This window comes from Notothenia rossii (genome assembly GCF_949606895.1).
Source record: "Notothenia rossii genome assembly, chromosome: 2".
In the NCBI taxonomy this organism is placed as follows: domain Eukaryota; kingdom Metazoa; phylum Chordata; class Actinopteri; order Perciformes; family Nototheniidae; genus Notothenia; species Notothenia rossii.
Window position 1 is genome coordinate 61754485 of NC_136904.1, and position 20437 is coordinate 61774921.

The window sequence follows — 20437 nt, forward strand, 5'->3', positions numbered from 1 at the left end:
TGCGGCTGTTGGCTTGAGTACAATGATGCATGAATATCATACCCTGCTTAACATAAGCCATGTGAGCATGAACCAAATATATGAGTGCAATATGAGCAGCATGAAATAATATTTGCTTAGGTAAATGCTGAGACATGACCCATGATATAGGCAGGGCTCAACACTAACTTTTAAAAGTGGTTGCCAGGCTGGCAACCAGGCATCCGCTTTTGGTTGCCGACTGAAAATACGGTTGCCCTTTTTGATACCTTATATTTTAAATAATTAAGATGCTATACAGTTATACATCCACTTAATAATGAACATGTGACACGAGAATGTTCAAATGCTTTACAATAGTAATTAACGCATTTATTTGAACCTAAGTGGTAATAAACTTGTCCACCCTCAATTGCTGGTATACAAAATACCAGTAGTGCTGCTGTTGTCCTGTCTTCATAGATCCCTCACAAATGAATTGAGCAAGTCACCAGTTTCTTGATCATCCGTTGTCTCCCTTTCAAATGTGGGTTTTCTTGACCTTTGTGCTGACCCCCACCATAGACCCATTGGCCCTTCAGCATGAAGTCTTGGATTGGCCAGACTAATACATTTCTAATGTTAAATAAATGAAAACCATTCATAGTTAAACATTTGATATTAATTATTGATGCTGTAAATTACCTTTAATATGTCTAACTATATTTAAAATGTGTTACCTTTTTATAGAGTGATTATAATTTAATGCAACCATTTTCTATGGTAAAGTTTCGTTTTGCACTTTTATTTTGTAGTAATAAGATCGGGACTCTTATTTTGAAGGAACTTTTACCGGAAGTGAATAGAAAACATTCCTCTTTGTTTTTCGTTCGGGTTTTACCTTACGCTCCATCAGTTGAATCACTTTGAACATTCATTGGAGAAGTTGAGGTGTTGGCTGAACTTTTATCACAGTCAAGCAACTTATTTTTGCTTCGCCATTTTGTTGTAAAACAAACACGCGGCGCACCGCGCACGCGAGTAAACGTGCATCGCTTCTGGCTCTGTAATCAGGCCAATGCACGTGCAATTTAAGTATCAGGTTCCGACTGGTCACAACAATAAATATCACTCTTAAAAACGAATATGAACATTTATCTATTTTGGGGTGCACGTTTGCTGTCCTTATTTCTTATGTTAAAAACTGGTTGCCACTGATGGCAACCAAAGTCCAAGAAGTGGTTGAGATTTCCAAATGGTTGCCAATGGCAACCGTTACTATCGAGCCCTGGTATAGGACTAGCTTAATTAGCAGTTTAATTACGCCACGGTGAGACGTAGATGCTGATGTGCTGGTTGGGTGATTAGACTGTCTTTTATCATCTTACATGAACATCTCTTTCTCCCTGAAAGAAACCCCCAAAAACCACGGATGGGCAGCATCCGTGGCTGTGTGAAGCTTGAAACTGCGGTACTTACTGAGCATTGTGACGGGTAGTAGTTACCCGAACTGCATAACTCATGCTGTAACGCGTTACACCCGACACTGCCTGGAACTCACCTTAACCCTAAACTAAAGCAATGATATTCTCTCTTTTTTCCTCTCTCCTTTTTCTTCTTCTCTTTCTCTTTCTTCTTCTTCGTTCTTCTCTTCTTTTGCTTTTCTCTTTCTTCTTCTTTTCTCCTTCTTTCCTTTCTTTCTTCTCTTTTCTTACCTGTTTTAGCGGTGAGGCGCAGGGAAAGGAGGCGAGCCTGCTGTGCGCTGAACCTGCTAGTAGTGATGTTACGTATTGCGCCGAGGCTTCGGAGCGTGTGTCGAGTAATCCCCAATCTTTTTGTGAAGCATGTATCGAGGCTTGTATCATTTTGGGCCAGTGACGTCATCGATGACAAGCGAACCTCGCTGCCTGTCGATACCACGTGACTGCTTCGGGAAGCGATTCATTTGAACCGTTGAGCCACAACGCTCATAATACCCATGGATGTATAACAAAACCATATTACCCCTCCTGTACCCGGGTCCGCTGGTGACACGATGGAATTAAAAGAGCTCAGACCCTCACTTATATAGAGGTCGGAAAATGTCATAAGTATAAATAGATACAGCATAAATAAATGTAGGAATAAAACATGAATAAGTAAATGAATAAATGCAGATAAGATATATCCAGTGTTTTTTGTTTTGTTTGTTTTTTTTGGGTAGATTCAGCGTGTGGGCTGTGGCTCGCTGGAAAGCAGCCGACCCACGACCGCAGGGTTTGCTTATAGAAGCTACAGCTAAATGAGATAATGCAGTTAATAAATGTATTCCTGATATGGTTTAGCCTTCTCAGGCTACAACGTGGTTAAGTTTATGAATAATATTAAGGAATAAGAATCCCTCTTTGCAATGTTTACCAGCCTCCTATAGGCTTTTCAATCACAATCGTTCAACTGGATGAAAACAATATTGTTAACATGAAAATAGGATTTTATGTCCGTTGTTTAGAGTTATTCTAAGGCTTTACTCATTGGGAACTCGGTATGAGATAGAGCCGCAACTGTTGAGATTTCCAATTTGCCTGTTTTACACGCTTTGACCAACAGGGGTTTATGTTCAAATGAAGCCCATGATGAAGCCTCATGACATGAACCCTTTGCGAACCAATTGCTGGAAAGCTTCAAAGCTTCATAAGGCTTCATCTCGCCATCACTACCTGCTTGCCACCTAAGACGCACTTAGAGACCAGTACTGCTACTGAGCCGGGAGGAGAAGTAGCTTCGATGAGATGTAGCTTGAGCCCTGCCTGCCTGTAAGAGGGGTTGTGGTTGAAGCCGGAAGTGGGTGAAGCTTCGCAAGCGATGAGGGCCCGTTCCGCGTGAAGGCCGGAAGCGCCGCATTTGAGCGGCCCTGATGCCAGTGATGCCCTCTCGAGAGACTGAAGGCGTGTGTCAATTGTTTGCCTGAAGTAGCCCATTTCCATTAAGCCGGAGGAACTTCCGTGGAGCTCAGTATCCTTGTCTTTTTCTTCCGCATCCGGGTTTGCGGGGTGGCCGGCTAGAACCGCTAGCCAACTGGGGAACGCCCCCTGTAGCTTAATCCGCAAGACTGCGGAGCTGATTAATTAATACCCGGAGCTGGGACGAAGCCCTGCTGCTGCTTGCGCGTTGACACCTGGAAGACAGCTGATGGAAAAGGGGAGAGCATATATAGAGGGATTAACAGGTGCGATGATTAGGCTTGTGAATGGAGGGAAGTGATAGGTTAGCTGAGGAGTGGGGAGTGGCGCTCCCTATCCTTTAGTGAAGGGAGCGAGTATTGCCATGACGCGCAATACGAAGTGATAGGTCTTCCTGCCTGAACTTGCGCTGAGCTTCATGTGTATAGGTATACAAATAATATGTCTATAAATATATGCCATGTGATTGTTTGTATTTTCGTAGGTTTATATGTAAGTAGACTTTGTGCTTATGGATCTTAAATATGACCATTTATTATGTGCACACTATTAATATACATCAGATCAAAGTTTATCATAGCTTTCATCCCTTTTATTGTAGGAACAATATTCAGAAAGCAGGCCAATGGAGAAACCACTTAGCTGCAACACAATGATCAGTTCATCACATCCTATTTTAATGGTATCCCTACTAATATCCAAACCAATAGAACTAAAACAGTTCTGAATCAGAATCTTTGGAACATGTAGCTCATGTACAGTAAGGTGAGCAAAGTGAGTACACTATGTCTATCAGTTTAAGAGGACATATTCTACTCATGTTCAGGATCATAATAGTATTTTGTGTCTCTGGGACATGTCTCCATGCTGTAATGTTGAAAAAGCTCTTCTCATACTGCCTGTGATGCAGCACCTCTTTTCACCCTCTGTCTGAAACCAGAGCCCAGTCTGCTCTGATTGGTTAGCTGGATGGCTCTGTAGTGATTGGTCAACCACTTAGAGATATCCTGCCCATTAGCCTATATCACGTAGAATGTGTTGGAGCTAGAAGTACAAGAGTTAACTTGTGATGTCATTATGTTACAGACGTAAACAAAGCAGTCCAATGGAGGCGTTTCAGGCAGGGGGGAGTGTGTGGGAGAGAACCTTCCTCTGGAGGGAACACAGGGATTCTAGCATTTGCAGACCACTATCATGCACAGAAAACTATGGAACCCACTACAGGAGAGGGAAAACCCCAAAAAACAGAATAAGGCCTCTTCAGTGTGTCATTGAATCATGGTCTAACGCTATATTCTGTCACATTTGTAGGATGTAAAGATGTAACGTTTGGAACATTAATTAGGTATCCACTTCAACCTGAATCTGCCTCATCTCAGTATATAAAAGCTGTTTCTGTTGCTCATAAAAGTGAGTGCAAACATTAACCGAATTACAAAATGTAAAGGACTTGGACGCTGGCACGTTAATCAATCAATCCCTTTTGTACACTTCCATTATTACCTGATGCAAACAGAATGTTGGCCACATGGTTAGAACAACTCAAATAAACCTCTACGTATAAAAACCAAAACAGGCTGTGAGTAGTCAACACACCCACATTTGTTCTAATCTGAAATGGCAACAAACACAGAGTTTGTAACCCCTTTTTGTGATAATCTATACTATTATTCAAATGAGATGTCACGCAGCATAACAAATGAAAAATAAACAGACAGGCGGTGACGGTTTTTGTGCATAATCCGTTGGTTAGTCTTTAATGTGTCTCTTTATTTTAGCAACTATATGTGTGTCAAAAGGATTTTCATACACCCTTCCATGTGTACAACAAATGCAACTGTAGGCCAACAGTAGATCTGATAGACTCCATGCCACCAACATTTCTACAACCTTCTCCCCTCCTCGTCGGAACATTCTCTGGTAATCCCTCCACATTTGGCTCTCTGACTACAACAACAGCCCCAATCAGGCTGGGGTTTATCCATCGAAGGACTCATTAGCTTTAGGCTTGTTTGAGTGGGCTTCAAACCAAGCGCCCTTACACCGTTTCCAGAGTCTCCAGCCACACTGTGCTCTGGTGCATGCTCATGGTCTGTCAGCAGCTCCTGGGTTCTGTTTGGAGTGGGATATTATCTGAGGCGCCTTCTGGCTAACGCCTCTGGCGCTTTAGCCCCGCTCCTCTGTTTCTGTGTGTGTGTGTGTGTGTGTGTGTGTGTGTGTGTGTGTGTGTGTGTGTGTGTGTGTGTGTGTGTATGTGTGTGTGTGTGTGTGTGTGCGTGTGCGCGTGCGCGTGTGTGTGTGTTGTTTATGTGTCAGCTGTTTCCTGTCCACACCAACAGAAAGCCTTTCCAAAAGTCGATACCTGCATATTTTTACTTCAGGGACTGTGACAAAATGCACAATCGTGATTAGCAGGAACACACGCACACTCACAAACACACACACTTGAAACTTGCATTCGGTATTCCACACGTCTGGCGAAAAACAGACTGAGCAGACACTTGACCTTTTTTACCAGACAGCCCTGACCCCAAAGGCTCCATCTTTGCTGACGTTCCCCTCTGTGCATGAGTGTGCGTGTGTGTGAGTGTGTGTATGCGTGTGTGTGTGTGTGTGTGTGTGTGTGTGTGTGTGTGTGTGTGTGTGTGTGTGTGTGTGTGTGTGTGTGTGTGTGTGTGTGTGTGTGTGTGTGTGTGTGTGTGTGTGTGTGTGTATGTGTGTGTGTGTGTGTGTCACTGGGAGTGTGTGCATGCCAAATGTGCCCATGTAGGAAGATGAGGTGAAAGAAAGAGAAGAAAAACAAATACTCCCTTAGCTGTTCACCCTCACTTGGCCAAGTGATTACAATTACACTGGAGGAGATGTGTGTGTGTGTGTGTGTGTGTGTGTGTGTGTGTGTGTGTGTGTGTGTGTGTGTGTGTGTGTGTGTGTGTGTGTGTGTGTGTGTGTGTGTGTGTGTGTGTGTGGGTTCTGACACCAGCTTTCCGTCACTCTAACAGCTACAATCAGTAACAGGATCAAGACTATCAACCCATTAACCAAAACTGCTTTGTTTTCTACATCCAATGTCAGTAGCCTACATGCTAACTCTGCCCTATAGGTCCTTGTTCTCCTTCTTTTATAAAACATGTGCTTTCACAGGGTGGATAAAACACTGCATTGAACTGCGAGGGAAGCGGCAGCCCCATCTTCTTTAAGCAGCAGAACCCTGAAAGCTATCGCACTTACACAAAGGAGGAGAGAGCTATAATTGCCAGAGCTGGGCTAAACCATGCAATTAGCTTCAAATGACAAGACGGTCTGCAAGCTGAAATTATCCAGTTTCCAGAGCGTCTCCGAGAGAGACCGTGGCGTGTCTCACAACCTTTCACAGATGAGGAAGAAAGGAGGCGGAAAAAGACAGGAAAAGGGGAAAGATAAAGACGAGGCCCCTTGCTAAAATGCTTTACAGAGAGCGTAATTAAAACGGGGCGACGTATCCAGCGGAATAATGACAGTCAAAGTGAATATGAAGCAGATGAAACAATGGAGCAATCCAACGCTTCTCTTTCATCCTGACATTGTAAAAGCTGTGGGTCATTGCAGATTTCAACTCTCGGATGTCTTTTGTTTCACGCATAATCTGTTTCAAAATGACTTGGGGGGTTGTTTCTTATTGTTATTCCAATGTACCTGATAATATGATTTATCTATTGCCCATTTATTTTGTGTTGCGTTCATGTGAATTTGCTCGATATGCAGTTGGCCCATCGCTGCTGAATCTACTCTAATTTAAGCTCAAAGACCAGATGCCCATGTTGCTTGATTTCTTTCAGCCAACTGACAACCTATGCTTCAGCTGGCCTGCAATTAAAATTAAATATGCAGTTCAGCTGCTCCCCAAGCAAAGTACCGCCAAACCCCTATTTAAAAATGAAAATGCCGAAAAATACCACTTTGTTCTAGACGGAGAGAACACAATGCTTGAAGACTTAAAAAGACACATTTCAAAGGCTAGAGCAGGAAGAGTTGTTCTTTTCACTTTAACTTTTAGTCTAATGGGAGCTATCAAGTTTATCTCTTTTAGTTTTATTTAAAAATAACAGTGTTCACTTTTACCAAACAGACTGTCTGTACTGGCCGTTCTACCTGAAAAAGAAGCCCCAAAGTCCTCCAATCTGCTCTTCTCCCAGCAGGTTAAATGTAGAATCCAGCATAAATTGCCGCCATGGCCATTTGTTTATTAACTTAAACAGTATAAGGTATAAGACCATAAAGACAGTTGTTGTCACGCACGCCAAAAATAGGAAATATTACACTGCTTTAAGATGAACAACTGCAGAAGAATGGAAATCGAGGTACTATTAAAATAATTTAAACAAAGTATACATGATTTTCCAGAGTGTCAGTACTGGGGCTACAACAAAAACAAAGACACAACAATTAAACAATACATTTGTGCTTCTGTAAATGCCCTGTGAGCAAGTAGGCGAACATTAGATTAAATTAAAAGAGAAAATTGCTAAAAAGCTAAAACTAATTAAAAACCCATTGCCGAAGACGGTCAGTTCATGAAATGTTCAGTATGTGGACTGGGCAAGGTTCTGGCTTCGGAGCATTCAGATGTCTGTTTGTTGTCAGAGTAGTCTTTTATCCAATTACATTCAGCAGGCTTTGGTTGAATGCAGGCACACAGTCCCAGTTGAAAGCAAAAGAGCACATTTCCTTTCATTCACTTCTGTTTTAAATAAAACAGATCAAACAATAAGAAACAATTTCATTAAAATATGGAACTGACTCTTATGGAATTCCTTATTTATTAATGAACACCATTTAAAGTTCAGATTTCTGTAACGCCAAATGTCACTATGTACAGTCTTAAATGGTTTTACAGGAGCACAAACACATCCATGTGCTCGAGCACTTCATAAGCAGTCGCTGCCGAACGATGATGCCATCTACGCAGGGTGGGTCCACTAGTCGTCTGGCATTTCCTCCACAGGGTGTCTGGGGTTTGTCACATGGCCACATCGTTCAACTTTCAGCAGACAATTGTATTTAAGCTTGCTCTGAGGTGCATAGAAGCTATTCTGCAGTAGAGCTAAGACATATCATGTATCGGGTTCCCTCTACCACAGAGTCGATCGTTTTGCAAATGCTGCTTTCTGTGCTGGAGACTAGCGAGTGGTGTCAAAAGCCATGGAGGCATGGTGTAACCTCAGTCACCTATGTTACGTAAAAGAAAGTTGAGTTTTTATATAAGATTTTGAATAACATTCCTCATAGTTAAAAATGTCTCACCAATCAGCCACCCATCTCCACCACTCCTGGAGCTAGACACATTCCCACTGAGCAGCAGTACAAAGGAGTCGGAGCAGATTACAATAGGGGAATGGTAATTTAGAAAATGCTTTGATGTGTAGATGGTGCAGTCTGCAGTGCCAATGCTATTTATGAGTCCAACTTTAGCATAAACTCTTAACTTTTGTCATTGATGAGCACTGTACAAAAAGGATATGTCCTGGGTTCTGAAAGATAGGATAGCTTTGAGAGCTCTTAGAAGCAGACTGAAATGCATGATCTGCCTCTCTGAAAGGATCCTGTGGCTGAATCTCCAAGTGCAGTAAGTACTTACAGGTGTGCAGACACAGGATTTGACCAGCATGTGGTTCACCTTAAGTTTATTGCAAACATTCAAAAGCAGTGCTCCTAAAAACTATTTTTTGGCTTCGGCCTTGGAGGCCAAAGCATCCGCAAAGACAACTCAATAATCAACACTTTCTTAGTCAAACCTGCTTTTAGTGACACAGGAGGCCTACTAATCAACACTCAACTGAACTCCAGATGCATCCTTCATTTTAATACAGTAAGACCTACAACGCAATTCAAAGTAAGTTTAGAATCACATCACCAAACAACACACGGATGTGCCAACACAGTCTCACTCCCTAAACTTCCAGGAGCGACGCTTGGTCAGGGTCCTTTGGCGTGCAGTTGTGACACGCTGTGTCTCCTTCAGCTTCATAAACGGACGCAAAGAGCTTTCAACTGATTGCAATGTATTCCCATCGGCGGCGGGATTTGACGCTCAGGGAAGCACCGCATCGGTCCATGTCGGTGGCAGTTAAAGGCAATGTGAGCGTCCATTCCCATTGGTTAACGGAGGATTTTACACCCGGAAGTAAGTATTCTCTTTACTGCCGATTGATTTTACAGTGATATCTGCACTACTCATCAACTCAAAAACATTGATTGGTTTAAATTGTGTACAATGCTTTTGTATTTTCCCCCTTCGATTCGGAGAAAAAAATTTTTGGCGGAGTTTCGGATGGCAGAAGACACTACACTACCCAGAATCCTCAGCTATCATTTGGGACTACACCATGTGATTAGTCCTCAAGCTCTGTGATTGGATTTTGGAGTGGCAGTGCACAAAGTTTACGCCGAGCGCCAAACAGCACTTTGAAATGGAAGGAAACAGCACACTATCCAAAACAGGAATCAAACGTGTCCTAAAGAAACCCCACAGCAACACAGAAAAGATGGTCTTAACATGAACCAGCGGTCTAGTAGTATCAGTAAACATTAATATCAAAACTAAAATATTACTATTAATATACTACTATTATCTATTTTGAGGCCTGATCTCTGTAGATAAATAAAGAACTACGACAGATGTGTAATATTTAATGCAGCCAAACCATTTATTACAATGCATTCATGTGATGACTTTCAAAGAGTAAAGCAAGCACTGCTGAATAAAGTATGATTTTATCTTTTACAAAACGTTTTTTTCATATGGAATGCAGTTGGAGGTCAACCAATCACAGCGCTTGAGGACTAATCACTGGGTTTGTCGAGCAAAGCGGAACGATAGCTGAGGATTCTGGGTAGTGTAGTGTCTTCTGCCATCCTAAACTCTGAAAGAATATTTGTTTCTCCGAATCGAAGGGGGAAAATACAAAAGCATTGCACACAATTTAAACCAATCAATGTTGTTTAATTAACAAAGGTAATCTGGTGTTTTTGAGTTGATGAGTAGTGCAGATATCACTGTAAAATCAATCGACAGTAAGGAGAATACTTATTTCCGAGTGTAAAATCCTCCTTTATCCAATGGGAATGGACGCTCACATTACCTTTAACTGCCGCCGACATGGACCAGTGCGGTGCTTCCCTGAGCGTCAAATACTGATGCCGATGGGAATACATTGCAATCAGTTGAAAGCTCTTTGCGTCCGTTTATGAAGCTGAAGGAGACTCGGCGCGCCACAACTGCACGCCAAAGGACCCTGACCAAGCGTCGCTCCTGGACGTTCAGGGAGTGAGACTGTGTTGGATGTGCATATAGATGAGAGCAGTGCTACATCACTGCTGGCAAAATTATGGCCCCGCCCCCTTGCTGGTGAAAACAAAGATTTGGTGCCAAGCAGAAAACACATTTTCATCATGTCTTAAGGCTGCTGTGTACTGTATTGCACGTTTAAGTGGATATGACACATTCATCGTTTATTAAATGTTAAGAAGCCCTCAGATGCTGTTTTTTGCAAGATGTTGCGTTTTGCCCCAGGTGCCCAAGTTGCATTGCGGCTAAAACATCCAATCCCAGAGCTTAAACCATAGCTGAAGAGTTGGGTAATCAGATCAGAGGGTGTGTACCGCAATGATGCTTGAAATGTCCCATATAGGCCTAGGTCTGTTTCCTGTTACTTTATTTTGAAATTCACTTCCTGATGGATGGCAAAAAAGCCAGAGATTATAGAATTAAACAAATAAATAAAAACAAGGATAATTGTGTGTTATTGTTGAGTAAATAACAGTGTGTTATTTCGAAAAGAATAACTAATTAGAAGGAAACAAATGTTTAAAAAATACAGATTTCAGTATTCTGAGCCCCATTGCTTTTCCTCACTGACGGCAAAAAAAGTCTGACATTAAACGATTTAAAATAAAAACAATAATCGTGGCTTGATATTGACTCAGAACATGTTTTTATTAACCCCACAGCTTCCGGTCTTCCATGACCCGACTGGACAAAAAGACGTGGTGCAGGCACGAAACGACAATAGAAATGCATTGCTTTTAAAATCGTTCTGTGTGACACGAAAAAAATGGGAAAATCGTGTTGGTGAACACGAATTGCCATGAGACTGGGTTGTACACACACATGTTACCATTGACAAGTGAGAGCTATGCGCACGCAGTCGAAAGCTATGTTATGCTCTAAAAACTGAAACCTACGCTCAAACTAGTAAATATGAAGATGGATTATTAGGAATCATTTCAAAGTGACACAGACACATTGGATTAACCATTGGATCAGCAGCGTTTTTATCGTTTTGATGCCATAGAACACAACTTTTGATCAGAACAACAGCAAAGGTAAGAAGCTTCCTCCGTGAAGCTACGTGTTGTGATGTCTGTTTTCGCTTCCCTTGTAGCGAGTTCGGATCGCTCAGTGTTGATACTAATTAAAGTAATAGGCAGGTTTATTGTCAAAATTACTACATGTGTTATACATCCAGCAATCTCGAGATAACGTTTCCCGCAGTCCCACAGTGTGACATATGTACATAAAACAAAACAAAAAGGGCCTAGATAAACGGGGTATACAAACAAGTTATAGTTTTAATAAGTACTGGTTAATAATATATTTTAAATGTTAATGATATATTTAAAATGTTCAAAGTACAGTTTCAGTGCAATAGCAGCGGATCTTGGGCAGGGGTTACAGTCCAGGACCATGTTGGGCAGCGGGGAAAGGTGTGAGGCAGGGTGGAATATTTCTGGAATCTGTAGAATCTCTTTTTTGTGCAGATACGATAAGTAATAAGGGTAATTAAGCTGTGAGTTCTGTGCTAAGTGCGATAGCATTTTTTCACTCAGGGCTCATTTAGACGCTTCTTGTGAGACTTGTGTTTTGTTTCGGTAAAAATGGTTCGTATCATCAGTTAGCTGAGTTTCTTCCCATTAAGTGAGTATGGAACATTAATAGTTTCATAAATGTTAAGAAGCCCTGAGACACAGTTTCGTGAAAAAAAAAAAGCCCCATGGTGCTTACCGGGTTAACGGGAAGAAACTCAGCTATCAGACAATATTAACAATGTTTAGCTAAACGAAACACAAGGGTAATAACAAAGGCTCTGAATTAGCCCTGAGCTAAACAATTCTAACGCACTTAGCATGGAACTCACGGAAAAATACCCTTATTACTTATCGGATCTGCACAAACAAGATATCGATTAGCAAACTGAGATTCCAAAGATTCCAGAAATATAACTGAGCGACCAGAACTCGCGGCATTGGAAACAAAACCAGACATCGCACAACGTAGCTTTAGGTAGCAAACATGGGACATTGGCCCTTTCTCACTTCTCTTATTTTTCATTTCCTCGCTACTTGGTCTCGGTAAATGGTAAATGGTAAATGGACTGTACTTATATAGCGCTTTATCCAGTCTTTAAGACCCCTCAAAGCGCTTTACATACTACATGTCATTCACCCATTCACACCCATTCATACAGAGCAGTGTACCTTACTCTAGGACCTAACATTCACACACATTCACACACCGTTGGTCATGCCATCGGGAGCAACTCAGGGTTAAGTATCTTGCCCAAGGATACATCGACATGTTGACTGCATGGGCTGGGATCGAACACACAACCTTCTGGTTGAAAGACGACCACACTCCCTCACAGCCACAGTCGCCTTTCGGTCTCACCGGAAGTTGATTTTCGTTACACTGTGCTTGCATTTTTGTAATGACAATAAAGTAATCTAATCTAATCTAATCTAATTTTTCTGCGCCATCTTGAGTAGGGTCCCAATGGCCTTATTTTTGCCAGAGGAGCGAGGAGCGATAATGGAGGAGCTATAATCGAGGAACCACCAGACCATCCTTCGATGAAATCCTCAGACACTCGCCCCGCCCCCTTACTGTGTATCGCTCAATGATTAGACGATGCAGTGCATGCACTGATCTTATGCTTCTTGACATGAGAGCCGTTTCCCAGCTGAGTGAAGAAAATACATGAAACTCACGAGTCACTCCTCAGTTTATACTGTGTTTTGTTTCAATTCATGTATAATTTAGTTACAAATATGTGATATATCTGAACAACAAAGTGGTCAAAAATGATTTTATTCATTTTTTGGAAACATTTTCATGATCGCTTTTTTCGTTTTACATTTTCATTTATTGTCATTTCCATTCAGTCAGTCATTAAGTGTTATTTAAAATGTTAATATCCAAACAAACAAACAAAGTGTGCAATCCAATGAAGCTAATCTAACTGGGTTTTGATAGATAACATATCTCTTTTTCATCTCTAAATTATTTTATTTATTTTGTGCAATCTAAGAAATATTAATCAAACTATTGTTCGTTTATACATTTTAAGAATGGCGTTTTTTTTTTTTGAGAATGAGTTCTTGTTTTATTTATTTGGGTCTACAACAGATGATACAAATGTTTGTGTCAGTAAATGTGTGTCGGGGGTGTTTGTGAAAATAACAGAGCTGCTGTCAGACGAATCAGCTGTGCGGCGTCATCACAAACGGACGTCGCTTCACATGACGCTCCGGAGGAAAGGACGTCCCATTTCTCTTAAAACTCATTTCCCTGCTTCTCGTCATGCTTCTCGTGGTTTCCTTGCGTCTCTCCATGCTTCCCTGGTGGGAGGGACTAGTCGCAGGGAAACGACGCAAGTGAGGGACGCAAGGAATCCATTTAACTGAAGTGAGAAGGACCCAGTGTCTTACCTTTTGCTGTTTCTGATCAAAAGTTGTGTTCAATGGCATTACAACGATAAAAACGTTGCTGAAGGTTAATCCAATGTGTCTGTGTCACTTTGAAATGATTACTGTTAACCCATCTTCATATTTATGTCAATAACGGAGATTTCATATTAGCTGCTACAAGATATGACAGCTTCCAGTTTTGGGCATTCTGGCTACGCATCACTCATTCACCAATGGGTAATGTTTAGATGGATTTTAGGAACTTCCCGCCGATTCTATTGGCTCTAATGGTTAAAAAGAGGTGTCAATCATCTAAATCGACCGAGGGGGGCCAGAGATATGGAAAATGCACCCAAATGACCCCAGAAGTGTTTTTTTTTCTTCTAAACCTCTCTAAAAAGATAAAATGTCACTTGTTTTGCATCAATCCTGATACAGGGTAGTTATTATATGTTATAGTTTGGATTCCTAAAGCCTTTAGTCTACTATCCCATCATTCAAGGGTGGTTTTCACAGTGAGTAATGTTTTATTTTTTGGACGGACACTATAATATTTTTTTTTACTATGTTCAATCTTAATTTACTTTAAAATAAAAACAATCTATATTGATTCTGACTTTTCTACATCCAACTCACAGGTTTATCATTGCTTTGAGAAAAAAGATTATTAATTTACCCCTTTTAGAAGTGAAGATAATAGTAATTTGTTCTGGGAATGTCATTTTCGAGCCTGAGGCCTGAAAAAAAGGCTCGGGGCTCAACTGGTTAACAACAAAAAAGATAAATAATAACAAATGTATGTCGTCACGAGCCGCTCAATCAGTGGTGTACACTTCATAAGGTATGATGCTAATGAGGTCAAGTTTAAGTGTTATCTCTTCCTCTTTCTATCGTTCCAATGTCATAGATCGGCTATTGATTGAGCTTCACCATGTCAACGCCAATCATCGATATCCTTGTAGATGTTTTGATCGTATTGGCGAATACCTCCAGTCAAATGACAGCAGATATTTGTACCCAAAAAGGGGCGTGGCCATGACGTAGAGTAAAAAAACTACAAAACTGTATAGACTATGCTTACACTAGGGTTGCCCTCGACAAAAAAACTGTTTGACAAAAATGTCTGACTAATGGTCGCACGTATATGATATATTATGATTATTAATATAATTTTTTTGGAAGGAATACTACATCAAAACTACACACTGGGCAACAGACTACAGACTTTTTGGAGCAAAGCTGTGACTGCATTATCTATTATTTAAACCAGGGGTTCCCAAACTTTTTTCCCAAGAGCCCCCCCAAATGACTCCTGTTGGAAGTTGCGCCCCCCCCCCCACACACACACACACGCATACACAAGGGGGGGGGGTTTAAAAGTCTAAAAAATGCTACAACTACTGTCACAAGCTGGACGAATGTGAAGTATTTTGTAGGATGAAAGCGTAATTAAGGAGCACTATTGGAGTGACTTTGATGGTTATTGGACTCAGGATTAATTTATTTGGATTCCCGCCGTATGAAGAAATTAAAGGACGGTGCACGTGGAAACAATTCACAAAGGGATTAAACTGTTTAAAACACATGCTCAAAGTAAGCCGGATTTTGCCGATGTGTTTATGTGGATTCAAAAGTCGTAAATAATCTACAAAATGGAGGAGACCGATCTGATCGGAGCATGTGACAAATAATCCAACTGAAACCGGCATGGACAATGACTATGTTTTAAAAATGCGCTTATCCAGACAAGCCCGGTTTGGACACTTTATGGGCAGAAGAAACATTTCTATTAAAGAAAGAATGATCCATTTCTGTCTTTTTATGCCTTTACTACTAACTTGAATTTGTATTAAAATGAATTAGTCAATTATTTTTTATATTTTATTGTAATGTAGAGACAAGGCTTTTAGTGACAATCATGTATTGCCTTGCCTTGTAAAAAAAAAAAAAAAAAATTCTAAATATGATATTTGGCCTTAAATCATCTGAGGCCCGGCGCCCCCCCTGCGATCTTTGGCGCCCCCCCAAGGCGGGCGCGCCCCCCAGGTTGGGAACCACTGTTCTAAACCATCACTTGCAGTGCAGTGTGGCAGGAGGAATTAATACAGCAACAAATGACTTTTTGATAAACTTAAAAACTCAGAACCTGTTTTATGTTCATATTTGACCTTGTGCACGTAGTGGGTTGTCACAGGAATGTTTTATCTTAGCTATCAGAAATCAATGTTGCATTCATGTTTGTGATGTATATAACATACAGCGTACTGATGGCTTTTGCAATGAGATAGAGGGGTGTGTTTGTGTCTTAGCACAGGATACACAACTGCATTCTAGCAAAAAAACGTACATAATGTAGCGACCCTGTAGAGGGTGCTGAGGGTGTCACTCAAGCATCCCCCGTCTCTCTGCCAATCACGGAGCTGCACAGTGATGCTGGTCGAGGTGCGGGCCTGTGGTTGGGGGAGCAGAGGGGGGAGGGCGGGAAGTTGTGACGTAGACACTGCTATATGGGTGTGAGTTGGGGTGTAGAGTTGAGTGTGAGAATGAACCCACAAGCTGTACCTGTAACCTGTGAATGTGTGTGAACAAGAGAAGTTATTAAACCCCAATAACTTGAAGCCGGTTTCCGACTCCCTTTGTAGAACGCTACAATAATTAGACTCAGAAAAAAACTAATGTCAAAGAAACAACTACCTTGATCCCACCTCAGGCACACTGATAGCAGCGTTCCATTTTGTTTCTCATTACTCACCCATTACATTGTGTTGAGCTGACATGTCTGAAAATGTACAATTGCCTGTCCTGTGTCTGCTTGGCCTTGAGGTTCCTTAATAATAGGACCAGACTGGAACGTCTGGGCTCTCTTGAATCGGCCCAGTGAGGTGACCATTACACGGCGCCACTCTGCAGCTATTATTGCATTAGCTAAACTGACCATTAAATGATCACCCAGCTCTCCCCATCTGTACACGCTTCCAACGAGCTGACACTAAACTGGAGTTATGATCCTCGCTGCATATACTCCATGCATTTTGTTCTACCGAAACAATCTGTAGACAATGTCACATTTTTCCAACGTTCAGCTCAGCTGCCCAACAACATTTCAGATTTTAAGTGGGCATACTGTAAATGCAATTGGTAGAGTTGCATTGAAAAATACTTACTTGGTATTTTCCTGCTTTATAAAAGGTCATCTAACAGTAATGTCAACGATTGGGCTAGAGCTTTAAGAAAATACTGTTTATATTAACATATTTGCTTTTGCAATGGAAATATGTATTTTTTAGATAATTCTTTCTTAAAGGTCCCATGTCATGCTTTTCTGGTTATTACCCGTCGCCTTGTGTGTTATGAAGGTTTTTATGCATGTAAACGGTCTGCAGAGTCAAAAACCCTCAAAGTACACCCTGCAAAACTCTAAAAAAATTAAAATTAAAGCATGGAGACATGTCCCAGTATAAGCACAGAATACAAATATGAACCTGAGAGTGAACATAATTATGTCCTTTTTATTATTGACAGTCTTATTGTGTTTGAGCTGTTCATTCGATTTGTTTATCAGAATCATTTTAGACCTTAGCAACAAAGTAAAAGTAGCACTCCAGAGTGATCTTAGGTCTTGGTTTTGAGTGAAAAAAACAGTCCAATGCATTAGCATCATCATGCTTTGTGCAGGCCAGTGGAGGGAGAGACTGTGGAGGTTTGTTGGCTTTAACACACACAAATGCACTCTGCGAAAGACCTTCAAGCTTTGTTTAATGCATAATAGACGACAGTGAGACAGAGAGGAATGGGAAAGGTTTTCATTAAGAACAGGGCGAGGGTGTAGAGAGACAATAAAGAAAAGAGAATCTTGCTCGAGTTATCCGGCGGTTCCACCTGCCAGCAGATATTTTTAGAACCGATGGTGATTTTAAACTGATAATTAGCGTGCCATTAGATATGAGCAATTATCTCTGCTTCTCCCCATCTCTAATGAGGAAGATGAGGGTGTAAATGAGCGTCTACCATTGAAGCAATTTGGCAAATATTTTTTAGCTGTCATTATACCTTGTGGATGTCCAGAAATTAGACGGATGGGATTAAATTGGATGTGTGTGTGTGTGTGTGTGTGTGTGTGTGTGTGTGTGTGTGTGTGTGTGTGTGTGTGTGTGTGTGTGTGTGTGTGTGTGTGTGTTGAGTCCATTGTCTACCTACTATCCTTCTCCCCAAGGACAGAGACTGATCTGATTCAATCCATATCTGGCGCCTCTCAGCAGGGTACGAGATGGAGGTAATCCCCACTGTCAGGCCTCCATGCTGGGTGGGACTCACGACTTGAGTCACCGCCTGAGGCCTGTGTGCTGGGGCTAAGACTACATGAGCTCTGAAATGTTGTTCTGTACCAGCCAACACCTGAGCAGCAGAGAGAAAACATTCCTCCCAGCAGTTGGCCAAGAAGAATAATTCAGTAAATCTGAGGCTAGACTGAAGGAAATGCCGTTATTATTTTTGTTAAACATGTTGTTTTTCATTTTAAGCCCCCTAATAAGAGATGTTGGTTTTCAGTGTGTTCTTCCACAAAATCAAATGTTAATGTTGTACTTTGACACAGCATTTGATTCCCATGAGCTTTGGATTGTTATATTAAAATGAATGTTAATTTGATCAACAAACAAGTTAAAATGCATTAGATAGCTGAATGGTCACATTTAGTTAGTTGAAACAGCAGTTTTATTGACCGTTCTGTCAAGATCATATGGCAGAGTGCAGTGTCTGTATTTTGTATATATTTGTTTGTGTAAATTATATGACTGCCTTTTGAGGGCAGAACAGGAAGACCACAATGAGTGCAAAAGTTTTAAAGTTTTCGCCCTTTAGTGCTCCCGTTGAATGCAAAAGTTACAGATGGTCGTTTATTCACAAATAACCCTCTCTGTAAAAACCTAAATTATAGGATGGTTTGGCCATTAAAACGCTTTTTGATTAGATTTCTAGCGAGAAGTGTATATTGTACAACATTATTTCCGGTCTCTACGTTTTCATAATAAAACCAATGATCAAATTATTTAACAGTGATATCTGCACAGGGTTGGGTTGTAACGAAATACATGTAACGTCGTTACCTAATCAGAATACAAAAATCAAGTAACTGTATTCAGCTCGCGTTACATTTGAAAAATGAGTAATCTGATTACAGTTACTTTCGTAAACCTGAAGTGAATACATTTTGGCTTCCTTATTGGAATTATTGGTGGAAAGATTTCCTCACAACATTTAATATTCATTACTAAAGGTACAGCTGAATCATCACAGCGCACAAAACCTATTACTGCCGCAGATGGACCAAAAAAGGGAGCGTTTTGAAAAAAAAGGGGCGGGTCCGCTCAGTGAAATGATAACAACGAAACATGGAGGAACAAAAGTCTGCATTTAAATCGCAGATAAATATGAAGTCTGACAAAGTACTTAACGTCCAATATATTGCATAGTTTATTTTGGCACTTGACAATCACCTTCCCTGAATTTGAGTCAGGTTTAACTAAAGTCTGCTTTAAGGGTTGTTTATATTTCACATCATTAATCAGAATCTGCAAAGTAACTAAAATATATGTAGTGGAGTAAAAATACCAGGTTAACCTCTGAATTGTAGTGGAGTAGAGCAAAGTAGTATGCTGCATAACAAAAACATTTCCCAACTTGGGATCAATAAAGTATATCTTATCTTATCTTAAGATGATCGATGGCTTCTGCCATATTTGCAAAATGTGCCTCTGAACCTTGACAAGTGCATGTATCAGGCTTATCAATGAAAAACAGGAGGGGTCACATACATAAGACCAGCTGTTAAATTAAGCTCTTCTGACCTTAGCTGGCATGTGGGTATATTAATTCACCCATTTATTAATTATATGTTTTAAATGTGATAGCACCACTGTGTTTCATATCCCCTAAACCTCCAGGGTGTACACAGTGTAATACTGGCAACTTATAATTGTGGGAAATACGAAAATGTCTAATAAAGAGACGTGCCATAGAACATGTTGCGAAACACACAATAGCCAGCATGTGTAATTCTGAGGGGGGGGGGGGCTGGATGTATGGGCTGGAGCCGGGGGCTGGACCCGTCCATTTCCAGTCTTGGAAAGTCTGCCGTGGTTCCATTCCATTTCAAAGAGCTGTTGACGCTCAGCGTAACCTTGCGTAAAAAATCTTAGTAACTTTTGAAGTACTGTTACTAGAATACAAAGCATTAGCCAAAAGCTCCTGCAGCAGAAACCTATCTGTTAGTGCTATAGCCAAATTTAAGGAAGAGATTCCACCAATACTTAACTCGATAGCATGTCTGCATGTAAGGGAGGAAACTTATAAAAAATGTACACCACCCCAAATTGATCATGTTGTTGATAGTGCTACAGATGCGCTGCAAATAAAATTAGACTCTCTTGCTCCTTTGAAAAAGAAGAAATAAAACAACATAGATTAGCTCCATGGCATAATACCGAAACCCGCAAAATAAAGCAAAAGTTGAGACAACTTGAAAGGATATGGCGTTCCACTAAACTTGAAGAATCTCGTTTAATTTGGCATATTACTCTCAATGAATATAAGAAAGCACTGCGTAAAGCGAGAGCAGCCTATTACTCTTCATTAATAGATGAGAATAAGAATAATGCAAGATTTATTTTCAGCACTGTAGCCAGGCTGACAGAGAGCCACAGCTCGACTGAGCCTTCTATTCCCATAGCACTCAGTAGTAATGATTTGATGTGCTTTTTTAACGATAAAATTGTTACTCTTAGAAACAAAATCAATGACCTCTTGCCTTTGACCAGTAT